The sequence below is a fragment of the Papio anubis genome, chromosome 7 (assembly GCF_008728515.1).
Source record: "Papio anubis isolate 15944 chromosome 7, Panubis1.0, whole genome shotgun sequence".
Taxonomy (NCBI): Eukaryota; Metazoa; Chordata; class Mammalia; order Primates; family Cercopithecidae; genus Papio; species Papio anubis.
Window position 1 is genome coordinate 25,241,996 of NC_044982.1, and position 14,487 is coordinate 25,256,482.

Sequence of the window (14,487 nt, forward strand, 5' to 3'; positions counted from 1 at the left end):
TGGCACGTGCCTGTTATCCCAGCTACTCAGGAGGCTGAGGTTGCAGAGAGTTGAGATCGTGCAATACACTACAGCCTGGGCGACACAGCGAGACTCCGTCTCAAAAAAGAAAAAAATTAAAGTGAATCAACCGTCCATTGATATAAACTGGAGAAAACAGAGGTAATTTCCTCTTGAGATCTTCTCAAAGTAAATGACTGTAAGCTCACCCTAGGGTAAGGGCCAAGACTGTTCAGAGTGGGTGAAACTGTTGAAGCCTTGAGTCTTCTTTCCTAAGCCAAATTTCTCACTCAAGGCGTACTGTCAACATAGGAGAACAAACAAGGGGGAAATGTCTGTAGAAAAACGGCTACACACTTGCTTTCAAGGTAGTGCCACCAAGCCAAAGGTCCTACAATATAAGCTGTGTTATTTACTTCTACTCATTTCCTATCTGGGTGTTTAGAGACGGTGTTTTATGAGTAACAGAACAAAAGTCTGGTGGCACCCAGACTTAGTTTGTTTTCATTCCTTAGAAAGATTCAGGGCAGATGGGAGAAAAGACAGAGGATAGAACAATTTCAATTCCCTATACCCCCTCGGTTCTAACCAGTGCCTCTCCTCCACAGTGTGGAGTGACTGCTGGTGTGTCTTTCAATGAAAATCTCTCAGACTAAAAACTGGTGTCATTTGTCCACATATTAACGGGGCATATGGATGTTCTTATAACAGCCTCTTTCTGTATGTCTGAATTAATAAATGTAAAACGTTTGGAATAGTGCCTAGCAAATAATATGCACCATAAAAATGTTAGGGTCATTATCATTATCCAGCCTCATCTCTCTAGCTAGGTATGAACTTCCCAGTAACCGAAGAACTAACCACTTTTATCTTTTGTTTCCTCCCCAAACACCTAGCACGGCGTTTTTAATAATTTGTTGGCGTAATTAAGACCTTAAACAAGTTGCTCTCCCTTTGAGAGCTCATGTAAGACCACCGAGAGGTTGTGTGTAGAGTCCGATATGAGTCCACAAAACTATTTGGCGCCCGCTGTTTACAAGCCACTGTCCTGAGCCTACGCCCTTTGTAGAGTCAAAAGTATCAATAAACGAACGTAAGGCGTGAGGCCAGGTGAGCAATGATTCCCGCTCCTAGGAGGTCTCAACCACCAGCCCGCAGGCGGAGGGGGTGGGACTCCAAGGCGCTCCCCATTCCCCGACATTTCTATGTCGCTCGAATCGATGCTTTCCGCGTTGCCTTGTGCCTGGACTGCCGGCCCCACTCGGCGCAGAGGGGAAGGATCCCGTCTTCGGGGTCTGGTTGGGACTGCGAGAGCCGCGGGAAAGTAAGGCCAGCAGATCCCGGCGGCGCCCGTCCAGTCCCTCCGCCCGGCTCCCCGGCTGTCCAATCAGGGCGCGGCTCGGGAGCGCGCCGCGGCCAATCAGGAGCGGCGGGAGCGGCGCCGGGAGCCGGCGGGCGCAGAGCGAGCCCAAGAGTCTGGAGCCGGCGGCGGCGCTGCGGCCGGGCGGGAGCTTGGCGAGAGCAGCGCGGCCGGGTGGGTATCCCGCGGCCAGAGGAGCCGGCTTTGCCGCGGCGACCTTCCGGCGGACGCCGGGGACCCTGCGGACCGCGGCGCAGGTAACTGCACCCCGCGCCCTGCAGCTGGAGGGCGAACGCGCCCCCTGAGAGGGGCCCCGCAGGTGGAGCGGGCGGGGGGCGGGCCGGCCGCAAGGTCCTAGCGCCGCGGTGCCCCCTGGCGCCCCCTGAGCCTGTCCGGTCGGGCCACGCGGAGGCGCGGCGTTTCCACCAGCCGCGGGCGTCCCGGGGTGGGAGAGGAAGAGGGGACTCTGCTTAAGGCAGGTGGGGGTGGAGGAGGACTCCTGCGACCCCCGGCCCCATACACAGACACTTCTGGCCGATGGGTGTTTTCGAGATTGGGACTCCCAGGGTGTCTTCATTGGCCCGAGTGGGGAGGCGACAACAGGTGTCCCTGGGGACGGTGCTTTCCCTACACTCCCCTCGCCTGAAGCCCCGGCCTTGGCGCCGCGCCCCACCTTCGGGGTGTCGGGAGGCAAGACCCCAGCCTGGCCTCAGGCGCTCTGCCCGCTGGACAGCGCCCAGAGGCGGCCTTGAAGCGGGTCTTGGATGGAGTTTCCTCTGCGCGTTGCCAAGCAATTTGCCGGACACCCGCCTCTCGCTGGGATGAAGAGTTGAAGATGAGAGAGTGTGTGTGCGCGCGCGTGTGCGTGTGTGTGTGCGTCCGTGTGTTCTGGTGCAACCCCTACTGGAAGGAGCTGCCTGAGGGCTGTGAGTGAATCATTAACTGTGCTTTTGTGCAGCTCCTGGCCTCTGCCTGCCTCCCCGCCTCTCCCGACACTCCCCGTTTCCCCCTCGGGCTGGTCCTTCTTGCTCTCCGTGCCTCCCTCTCCTGATCTGTAAGGTGGCGATAATGATTGCACCGGCCTGATAGCATTGTTTTGAGGATTGTATGAGCCAATGCCTGAAAAACACCGAGCACAGCGCTAAGCACTCAATAAATACTGACTCTTATTATTTATTATACGGAGTGGATGGGCTTTTAAAGAGTAAATCAGACGTGTCCAAACTGGCCTAGCAACCTTTTGCAGCTCTGAACAGCTTTCTACACTTGAAAGGAAAAAAATGCTATTATTAATGAGACTGATGATCTCTTTAAAGGTAGCATATCCTTTTGGGGGGTGGGGCGGTAAAAAAACCGATCCCCTGGAATGGTGAGAGAGATAAATGCATTCCAACTAGTAACTGAGAAAAGCTTTGTGACCTTTGAAAAAATTAGTATGACTATTGTGTGAAAATAATATCATGGTACTTTGTTAAATGTTCACCTTTCATTAGCATGGCTGATTTGGGGGAAGTATTTGAAAGTTTTATACCTTTTACTCCTCCCATAAACAAAAAGGTAAAATTAAAAAGGGAGGGAGGGAGAAAGAGAGAAAAAAAGACTCAACCACACGACAAAATTCCAGTGGCTCATAGAAACCTAAAATTGCAGTTGCTACTTTTAGGTGTTTTTTTCCTATGCCTGACCTGGGTGGTCTGGTTTAATTCTTTGTCACTGTGTCACTTTTCTTTTCTTGGTTAATCTGAAAAGTCAAATAACTGGCCCCTTTTATTTTTCTTTTTAAAACTTAATATCTCGACATGTAACAGATCTGCTTGGAGTTCTGAACCCCCTGCTCACTTGCTTCCTACCCTGTGACAAATCCAAAAGAACCTTCTCAAAGCTTCTCTAGGGTGATGTCAATGGGAATCTGTCTTACCACACCATACTACCCCCTGCCCTCCAACCCACAGGCAAGGACCTGGGGAAAGGATGCAAACAAAATGCCCCAGCTCTTGTAAGGTCTCCTGTGCTTTTGCCAGGAGCCTTAGAATGAATACATTGACTTAGAGGAAATGCTTATCTTCTCAGGGGGTAAGAAGCCCACTTCCAGATGCAATCTTTCAAGTCTCAGATTAGCATGGCAGCCCTTTCAGTTGTTGATAAGGGGACTTTTCCTCTCTCCAGTGGCGTGGGAGGATCTGAACGCTTGCTGCTGGGGGGGAGTAAGAGAGACGTGTTGGGCGGGGCAAAGACTCCTGAGTTCAGAGCCAGACTCCCACCTCCTGAGATCTCAGAGTGTGACTGACTCTGGGAAACTTCAACAAATTGCTTTGTTTTTCGGAGCCGGGCTTCTGCTTTAAAACATGAGTTGTTGAATTTTTAATTTTATTATTATTTTTTCTTAGAGGTTGTTCTAAGTATAGTACTAATAACTGGAGGAGCCCTGGCACAGTTCCAGGGATGTGGTTACAGGTCTGTAGCATCCAGAGAATATCTTAAAAGTTATACCTGGGAAGGACACAAAAAGCTTGACCGAAGGGTAACACTTGAGCTGAGTGTAGAATGATGAGCAAGTCTCTTGTGCAGGCAGGGGTGAGGTGGAATTGGAAAGAAGGTGGAGCAGAGAAGACATTCCAGACTGAGAGAAGTGATCAAAAGTACTATTACAGTTGGCTTACGGTAAATAACAAGAAACCCCCAAATCTCAGTAATTTACAACAACCAAAATTTAGTTCCCTCTCATGCTGCATGTCCAGTGTAAGTCAGGAATAATTTTACCCCTCATTTATCATCATTCTGGGACCCACTGAGGCTTAAGAAACAGCCTCTCTCTGGGACAATGTGGATCTTATTTATGACAAAGGGAAAAAGGACATGATAGAACAAAACGATAGCATCTAAAGTCTGCTCAGAAGTAGCAGCTGTCACTTCAGCTCTCCTGCTGTTGGTCAAGGTAACTCATATGGGAAGTCTGCTGTCCGTGGTATGGGGAAGTCTACACCAGCTGCAGACCGCGAGGTATGGCTGAGCAGGAGGAAAAGTGCTGAAGGAAACAAGGTCAGGAGGTGGCCCAGTGGCAGATGATGAAGGACCCTGGGTCGGGTCCCAGGGGATTGGGCCTTTATCCATTGGCAGGGAGCAGCCACTGAAGAGTTTTGAGTTGGGCTTTGACAGGGTCAGATTTTCCAGCTGAACCCACATTTCTAGTGGCCATGTGGAGAGAAGATTGAAATAGGTGAGCTAAAAAGCAAGAGGTGATAAGGGCCAGGGCAAATACCGTGGCCTCCAGTCTCTCTCTCACCATCTGTGACATGACTTCAAATTCCACTGCTGGAAACTGATTTAGTTGGCTCTTGAGCAGCTTGCCTTCTTCACAAGTTCTCTCCTAAAATGCACATGCTCTCTCATCTTGAAGTTGTTATTTTATGTCACCTGAAGCAGTGGATCTCAACTTTAGTATGCATCCGAATCACCCCGAGGGATTGAGAAAACGCAGATTGCTGGGCCCGGCCCCCTGAGTTCCAGAATCAGTCCGTCTGGTCTGAGGCCTGGAAATGAGTATTTCTGACAAGTGCTCAGGTGATACTGATGCCGCTGGTCCCACACTTTGAAAACCACTAAACTAAGGGGACACATTAAGATGTGGTTGAGATAAATACCAGAATGGAAGAGTCCAACGGAAGGAGGAAAAGGACTGGAAGGTCTCAGCATTCTCCATGCAGCAGTTTTGCTGAAGGCTGGCTCTGGCCATGAGCAGTAGGCTCTGTAAGAGTAACTGAGCCTCTAGATGTATATTAAATTGCAGATGCAGTGCATGTAGTGAGAAAATGAAAAAAGCTTGGGTCCAGAGAAGAAACATACAAGTGCTGCTTTGTCCCATTCCTTTGTAATTTTGCCCAGACTTCCCGTCCTATCATCTAGCACACACCCTTTTGTCTGGCTCCAGACCTCTAACTCAAGCCTGTCCACATATTCCAATCCTGATCTATCACACTTCTTGTCATTCCAGCTATAATTTCTTCTGGAGCTTAGCTTTCCCACTGGGTGGACACTTTGGCTGAATTTTGATACAGTCAGACCAAGAAATTGCTTGCTTTACTTGAGGTCACTATCATAATTAAACATCTGTGCCATGTGGTCATACAGATTGTGATCAGTCCCCCCCACTCCCAAGATAAATAACCCCCTGAGAACCCAAGATTGTCCATGGTTTGGCTTATACTAAGAGATGGAGCAAGTTGCTACAATTCCCCCTAACTGTGACTCACCACTCCTGTAACAACAGGGCATGCCAGAAATGGACGTAAAGGAGCAAATATGTTGGGGTGTGTAACGTGACACAGGAAATAAAACACAGAGTGTCTTTTTTTTAAACTATATTTTTTCTCATTCGTAAGCATGGCACAAATTTGAACTCGACCTAGGGTCGCAATAAACCAGTGGTTTGCCACTGTGTGACAGAGAGCATGTAAATGCATGAAATACTTCTAGGATCACCATTCTAAGTGCTGGCTACCAGATTAGGATATTTGTTTCAAGGTAGGATGAGTGCAGAATTATCCATCGGGGTGTGAATAGAAAATTCTAGAAATTCTATATGCATTTTATTTTTTTCAGATAGAGTTTTGCTCTTATTGCCCAGGCTTTAGTGCAGTGGTGTGATCTCAGCTTGCTGCAACCTCTACCTCCCAGGTTCAAGGAGTTCTTCTGCCTCAGCCTCCCAAGTAGCTGGGTTTACAGGTGCCCACCACCATACCCAGCTAATTTTTTTTTTTTTTTTTTTTGAGACAGAGTTTTGCTGTTGTCGCCCAGGCTAGAGTGCAGTGTGCAATCTCAGCTTACTGCAACCTCTGGGTTCAAGCAATTCTCCTGCCTCAGCCTCCCTAGTGGCTGGGATTACACGGATGTGCCACTGTGCCCAGCTAATTTTGTATTTTTAGTAGAGACAGAGTTTCGCCGTGTTGGTCAGGCTGGTGTTGAACTCCTGATCTCAGGCAATCTGCCCACCTTGACCTCTCAAAGTGCTGAGATTACAGGTGTGAGCCACCATGCCTGGCCGTAGGTAATTTTTCTATTTTTAGTAGAGATGAGGTTTCACTGTGTTGGCCAGGCTGGTCTTGAACTCCTGACCTCAAGTGATCCGCCTGCTTCGACCTCTCAAAGTGCTAGGGTTACAGGTGTGAGCCACTGCATCTGGCCTTCTATATGCATATTAAATGCATATAAAATAAATATTATAATGAGCTCATATTATAAAATAAAGTGAGTGAGATTTGAAAAGATCCTTATTCCAACTGAGATTTGAGAGACAAGTCATACCTTGAAGGTGTGCTTTCTGAAACAGGAGAAATTCTCCCAGGATTCTGTGTACTTTCCCAGAGGTGGATGAGAAAGCTTAGAACTGTAACCTCTGTCCTAGAGGCCTGAAGCCAACTGTTTCCCTCTCCAGGTCATTTTGGAGAGCCAGCAGTTTTTCACAATCGTGCACTCGTGGCCTCAGTACTGCCCTCACTTGATCTACTCTATGGTGAACTACCACAGTTCCCTCCAGCTCAGGTTTCCAGGAAACCTGGCCTAAATTTTCAAAAGGTGCAGCTGCAGCAAACAAAACTGCGGATGTTACTCTGAGAGCCAGTGAGAGAAGGGACACTTACACCAGCCAGGGGGATTTAAAATGCTGAACAATTCATTAGAAGGTGCTGCCATCCCCACTGGATAACATTTACCCAGCAATTTGATATTTAAGAAATGTTAAGTGTCAAATCATAGAAAAATATTATCTTCTATTATCTAGTTATATTAAATGCTTATATATCATATACATATATATATTTTTTTCACATCTCTAGCACTTTCAGGAGGTAGACTTTTAGTGTTATTGCTGTCTTTCTGAAATGCAGTAACAAAGATAGGAACAGTTGGCTAAAATTCTATAGATAGATAGTAGTAGGGCAGGATTGAAACTTGAATTTTTCATTCATAGTGTACAACCTTTGTCACCCCAGCTGGCTGCCTACTAACTTGGACTGGTGCCCTGAAGTGGCCTCACTGACTGGCAAGGGGTGGTCAATGTTCCCTGTGGTGTTTCATCACAACGAGGAGTGTGAAGCCGCTTTGCAGATTGCTAATGGCTCAGGGAAACCTTTGGGAGTTATGTTCACTTGAAAGGTATTGACCATCAGCTGAGTGCAAGACTTTAAGGAAAACACTACGAGGAATTCAGAGAAGTATTATGCTCAGTCTCTGACACAGCCTCTATGCTGAGAGAGAAAAGACATAATATTTATATAAAATCAGTGGTAGTTAAGCCACAGCGAGACCAACAGTAGGCAAATAATCCAATGGGCTATCAAGTGCTGTGAATTCAGACAGTGAGTCTTTCCCAGATTGTGCTGGGCTGGAAAGGTTCAGGGAGGAGCAGCTACTCCGGACTGGATGGAGAAGTAGGATTTAGCTAGGTGGGAACCGTAGTCTTTAGGGGAGGAATGGATCTAAGTGAACTGTGTCCCTGCCCTGGTCCACAAGCCTTTTCAGGTCCATTCACTGGACTACTGTATCTGAAGTAAAGGGGTCAAGTGGGAGAGAAGGGAAGTCAGAGCTACATGACTTCTTTTTTCTTTTTTTTTGATACAAAGTCTCACTCTGTCACCCAGGCTGGAGTGCAGTGGCATAATCTCGGCTCACTGCAACCTCTGCCTCCTGGGTTCAAACAATTCTCCTGCCTCAGCCTTCCAAGTAGCTGGGATTACAGGCTCCTGCCACCATGCCTGGCTAATTTTTTGTATTTTTAATAGAGACGGAGTTTCACCATGTTGGCCAGGCTGGTCTCAAACTTCTGACCTCAGGTGATCCACTTGCCTCAGCCTCCCAAAGTCCTGGGATTACAAGTGTGAGCCATCACGCCGGACCTATATGACTTCTTAAAGCTTTCTTTTCTTGACTGCCGTCGGACTATTTAATCTTTGCTGAAATTATCAAAAGCACTATTTAATCTGAGTGACTTGCATAACCTCCTACAGATGAAGCCATTCAGTGATTTATTAGTAGATAAATAACACTGGACTCTCATTTGGCCCTCTTAACGTGTTCAATGTATTAATAGAAAAGCACTTTGGAGCTAAGGATGTCAAACATCTATATAAATAAAATCTAATCCTATTATAAACTCTGTCAGACTTGCAGGCAGTTGGTCCTACTCCATTTGCAATCTAACCTGGAAAGGTCAAATGACTTGTTGAAAGTCATGCAGAAATCCCTTGATGCTTCTGTAATAACTGACCCCGCTTCCCCTGACATTTGGCGGTGTCTAGCTTAAGTCACTTCACATATCTCCATAAGGTTAGTGACGCTAAGAATGACACTAAGATGACACTAGGGCCCTTGTCATGTATATAGCATTTCTCCTACTCATGTTATACCCCATGGGGGCTCTCAGCTGTGACCCCAAAGGGTCCTTGTTAATTTTAAGCTTGGGGTGAGATCATTGTATCCTTCTCTGTCAGGCTTCTCCCTCGCTTTCATTGAAAGAAGGTACCGTTGTAGTGCTATGTGTCCATGCAAACACAGCATCTGAATGAAAGGGCATTCTGAAGCATTTTCCAGGCCAAATGCCGAGAAGTATAGTGGGACCATCAGTGGCTTTCTATCTACCTGAACTTTGAAGGTAGACACTAGACCCTTGCCAGCTTGATAGTCCCTCCGTTGGCTGCCCTTTGAAGTTAGCTAACTGGTTTAAAAAACCAAATGGGATACTTTAAATGAAAACGGACTTTATTTCACTGTTTGCCTTAGAAACGGAAAACATTTGTCTTAAGTTTTTCTTGGTTTTTGTTTCTGTTTTCTTTTGAGACAGAGTATCATTGTGTCACCCAGGCTGGAGTGCAGTGTCAGGATCTCAGCTCACTGCAGCCTCCGCCTCCTGGGTTCAAGTGATTCTCATGTCTCTCCTTCCCGAGTAGCTGGGACTACAGGCATGTGCCACCATGCCCGGCTAATTTTTGTATTTTCAGTAGAGATGGGGTTTCGCCATGTTGGCCAGGCTGGTCTCAAACTTCTGGCCTCAAGCAGCCCACCTGCCTCAGCCTCCTAAAGTGCGGGGATTATAGGCGTGAGCCACCATGCTTGGCCCATTTGTCTTAAGCTTTTAAAAGATAATGCCATAGTTAAGTGGATAAGGCTGGGGTGATCCATGTTTGGTAGATGTTTAAATGTTGTCTATCATGTGAACTCAGAGCTGTCAAAAATATACTTTGTATTTTTCCCCATCCTTGCCAAACATAAAATATTCATTTTTTTCTAAATCATTCCATGTCCCTACATTTCCCTCCATTTCAGACTTTGAACCGTTGAAGGGCGGAAAACTTTTATCATTGCTGAAATTATCAAAAACACTATCAATAGCTATCATGCATTGAGTTTTACGTCCTCTGCTGAGTGGTTATACCATGTCATGTTACTTAATTTGCACCTCTGCGCTGTAAGGTCAGGAGGAGTAGCATCTCATCTAAGGAGTGAGACAAAGGCTGGAGCTAAGTACTTTGTCAAAGGTTGTAATGCGCCGGGCGCGGTGGCTCACGCCTGTAATCCCAGCACTTTGGGAGGCCGAGGCGGGCGGATCACAAGGGAGATCGAGACCACGGTGAAACCCCGTCTCTACTAAAACATACAAAAAATTAGCCAGGTGCTGTGGCGGGCACCTGTAGTCCCAGCTAGTCCGGACACTGAGGCAGGAGAATGGCGTGAACCCAGGAGACAGAGCTTGCAGTGAGCTGAGATCGCGCCACTGCACTCCAGCCTGGGGGACAGAGCGAGACTCCGTCTCAAAAAAAAAAAAAAAAAAAAGGTTGTAATGGAGCTGGGCTTTAAACCTACCTCTCTTCATCTCTGAGATCTAGAAGCTATGCCCTGAGTCACTGTGGTATCTGGAAGCAAAAGGAAATGTGCTCTAAAGAGTTAACAGGGGCTATCTGTGCACTCTGGCCACGCCCTGGGAGATGCCTGGTAGGAGGAAAAGTGCTTTTGTTTTTGCAGGGCCAGTTCACAGTATCAGTAGGGCAGTTGAAACGCACTTTTTTCTCTCTCTTTTTTTTTTTCCTAACTCATCCTTATTATTTTTGTTGCGATCTCTGAAAAGGTGGTGAGTTAGGGAGTGAGGATCTGTTTGAGTAAATCCAGCATGTTTCTCAGTCATCACCCATCAACCTAATTGGCATAGGCGGAGCTGTGCTGTCTGCAACACAGCAGGCTCCTCCAGCTGTACCATCCGTCACACTCAGGCACCCTGGAGCGCACATGCTCTGCTTCCGGTTGATTTTAAGTTCCCGATCCCTGAGCAGGCCTTGAGGAGGCTGTCCCAAGGAGTCAGAGTTGTTTGCTGTTGCATATCAGACTCTGGTCTGGGTGACTCGGCTGGTCACAGCACAGTGCTCCTCTGGGCCCAGGGACTGTGGTCTCTCTGTGATTTGGTTGCCATTTTCCTATGAAGAGGGTAGAGAATATGCACCCAGTCAGGTCAGGCACTTTGCAGAGGTGGGTCCTGGCTATAAGAAAGCCAGAAAAGAGGGCAGGTTCATTTACACACGTATGTTTCTACTCATAGGAAAACAACTCACGAGGCAAAAAAGTACATCTCATGGATGGAGCAGGGCGAAGTGGTTACAAGTACAGACTCTGGAGCCAGACTGCCTGGGTATGAATTGTGCAGTTTCAGGTAAGTTATTTAATCTCCCTGAGCCTCAGTTTCCTTATCTCTATAAAGGGAACCTACTTCATAGGGTTATGAGGATTATATGATAATTTAATTAAATGAGCGGTAAAGCACTTTGACGTCAATGTCTGAGAGATGAGAAGTATTACGTAAGTGTTTATCAAATAACACATAAAAATAAAGCGATAGGTGAACATCATGGTATGTAGGTTACACAGTGCCGTGTTAGACGAAGCTTACATGACTACCTCAATTAAGGTACTCATGGTCAGTTATGCTCAAATGACATCTTATGAAGTGTCCTAGGGAAACTAGCCATTTTAAAGAATCATGTGAGAAATATGTTTGTAAACTGCCTTTTTGTAAAATGAACATGAGAGAAACTGTGTCAGAGGAAGAGAGAAGTCAAGGTTGGACGACTCGATGTTTCGGGCAAGGGAGACTGGAGAGGTAGAGTGCCATCATCTTGGATGGGAGGGGTTTCTGCCGCAGTAGTTTCAGGGGAGGGAGAGTCGCTGGTCAAATCTGGATGTGTTAGGGGTGAGCGTCTTGTTAGACGTTGAAGTGAAGATGTTCAGTGGGCACTAGAAGTCAGGTGAGAAGTCAAGGCTGGAAGCATCTGTGTGGGGATCCCTAGCTCGTAGATGGAATCTAAAGCTGTGAAGGAATGAAGGTATTTAACAGCTGGAGAAGGGGTCCTAGGATTGAATCAGGGGGCATTCTAGCTTTATTGGGAAAGTCAAGCTGGCTCGAGTTTTCTAGTGTGTGCTTTTCTTCACTTTGCCAGTGTAGAATGAGGTATGGACCTGTTGGCATTTTCTTGGGGTGGTTTTATCATTGAGCTCTATAATGCCATGGTTAAGTGCCTGAGTTAAGACTAGGGTTGGATACCATTTGACCTCTTACTATGTTTGGGCCCTTGGGCAAGTTACTTATTCTCTGAGACTCAGTTTCTTTGCCTGTGAGATGAGAACTAGTGGTTAAAAATGCCCATCTCATGGGTGTGAGGGTTCAGTTAGTGCGACATTGATGCTATGAAGCTGTTCACCACTTTATCTCTTGAAAGATTCTCACCGTTCATTACATTTGTTAAAAATGAGGAGTGGTGACAGTCACTCATGTTTAAAGCCCTTTGAATTTGCCCTAAGCTGAAATCCACATTTTAATTCAACTTATATTGCTACTGTTTTTCTTCTTTTAAAAAAGTAAAAGAGGTCAGGGAGATACTATAAGTAACTACACACATATGCTAGCGACTTATGTTTTCTCTGTAATTGAAACATTACATCCAGTGATCAGATCTGGCCTCTGTATGTGGTAATTGGTACAAGAATCACAGATGCTCAAGCATTCAGAGATATGAAAACTGAAACACAGAACAAAAGAGATACCACTGGATGACAGTGTTTTAGTATTACATATAATAACCTCATGTTTGCTCTTTGCCACCATGAGCCAGTTAAGAGGTTTCTCTCATTCTTCCCTAAGATACTGACCAATCTTCCCTACCATTTTTTTTTGTTGTTGTTGGTGGAGTTTCATTCTGTCGCCCAGGCTGGAGTGCAGTGGCACGATCTTAGCTCACTGCAACCTCTGCCTCCCGAGTTCAAGTGATTCTCCTCCTTAAGCCTCCCAAGTAGCTGGGATTACAGGCATGAGTCACCATGCCCGGCTAATTTTGTGTTGTTAGTGGAGATGGAGTTTCCCTTTGTTGGCTAGGCTGGTCTCGAACTCCTGACCTCAAGTGATCCACCCCCCTCCTCGGCCTCCCAAAGTGGTGGGATTACAGGTGTGAACCACCGAGCCCAGCCTTCTCTACTGTTTTAAATCCAAGTTTTACACTTGGTTGGAAAATTCCTCTAATACATTTTATTTCACTCAGCAAATAATAATATTCTGAATCTGTTTCTAAAAAACTCTCACTCTCAAAGCTAAATAAGAACCTAGAGATGTGGAGAATCACATTCTGAAGTCTTGTCACTCCATCCTCTAATTAGTATGTCTGCTGTGTTTGCATTTGTGGTTTATATGCTTTGAATTTGTAGCTTTTCTGTTTTGCAAGGGTTACTGTCGGTGAGACGGCTACCAAAAGAAATACTGCTATTAGTGGTGTCGGGACCAAATGTATGTAACAGTGTGGTGTGTTTCTAAATCCCTACTGTGGCTTTTGAGAAACCATCTCTAGATGGTTGTGGGTGACGTGAGGACTGAAAGAAAAAAACTTTAGAAACAGCAAAGCAGAAACATTAATAGGAAGGAGCTTCCAGTGATTAAATTTTTCTTTTGGTCTTTCAGGTTGAGGAAGTAAGGAGAGTAGGCATAAATGGTGGGAAATTTCCATCAACTTGAAAAAAACAATAGAATACATAATTCTTAGCCGCTGAGATGAGAGCCCAGGAAGTCACGAGGTCAAAGGATCCTGTCCCATTTGTCTGTGGTGACAGTCTCTCCTCCCCCTACGAGAAATGCCTTACCCTTAAATAATAGAAGTGCCCCTGAGAAGTTGAAGAAATGCATGCTGATGGAATTTTTAAAAATCAGATACATTTTAGAAGTGATTATACTTTTCTATATTTTCCAATTTATTTTTAGTGAGAGTATATTCTGTTTATAATAAAAACAGAAATCGAAAAAATATATATGTTTTTGATATGGAGTCTTGCTTTGTTGCCCAGGCTGGAGTGCACTGGCGTGATCTTGGCTCACTGCAACCTCGGCCTCCCGTGTTCAAGCAATTCTCCCGCCTCAGTCTCCTGAGTAGCTGGGGTTATAGGCGCGCGCGACCACTCCCAGCTAATTTTTGTATTTTTATTAGAGATGGGGTTTCATCATGTTGGCCAGGCTGGTCTTGAACTCCTGACGTCAAGTGATCGCCTGCCTTGGCCTCCCAAAGTGCTGGGATTATAGGCATGAGCCACCGCGCCCGATCAGGAAAAATAAATTTAAAAGAAGGAAATAAACTAGGAATGTGGGAATGAGTGAGTTGTCACATTGTAAGGTGCTCATTTGCTCACATTTTATAATGTGAGAATTCTTTTGTCCTGCAAGCTGTAACATTTCATAGCATACCTGCTGTCCACATTTAGAATTTACTTTAAACGTAGGGGATGTCAGTAGGGCATTTCATGTATCAAAACCTCAGACTCCACTCTACCAAAGCAGCCAAGCCTCACTCAACAGACATCGACTCTCACGCTGTGCCAAGCCCACCCAGCGTGTCCTGGTTCCTTGTGGCTGTCCCTGGCAGTTGGAGACACCCACACGCCCCTGCCTTCAGTCAGCAGACACAAACTTGGGATGCGCCTGTTTCTTGTTTGTGAGAGGCCTGGTTCACAAGGATAACATCACGATCAGCCTGGGGCCCCTGTGCAGCTGCCCCATGAGGCTACTGCAGCAGCCTGGGTTTTAGCCTTTGGCTGGGCTGTTTTGGTTTTATGCC

At 46.2% G+C, this 14,487-nt stretch overlaps 1 protein-coding gene across 2 annotated transcripts in view; it reads left to right on the forward strand.

The window, feature by feature from the left end:
* The first annotated feature begins 1,485 nt into the window (after window positions 1–1,485).
* STON2 (stonin 2) overlaps window positions 1,486–14,487 on the forward strand; it is a 169,257-nt gene continuing 156,255 nt past the window's right edge. Inside the window, exons 1-2 of one of the 2 annotated variants that reach the window (XM_017961421.3) lie at window positions 1,486–1,617; window positions 10,941–11,051. The gene's annotated coding sequence lies outside the window, so the exon portion shown is untranslated. The remainder of the gene's footprint in view (window positions 1,618–10,940; window positions 11,052–14,487) is intronic. The other variant, XM_031667930.1, reaches the window with a different exon arrangement.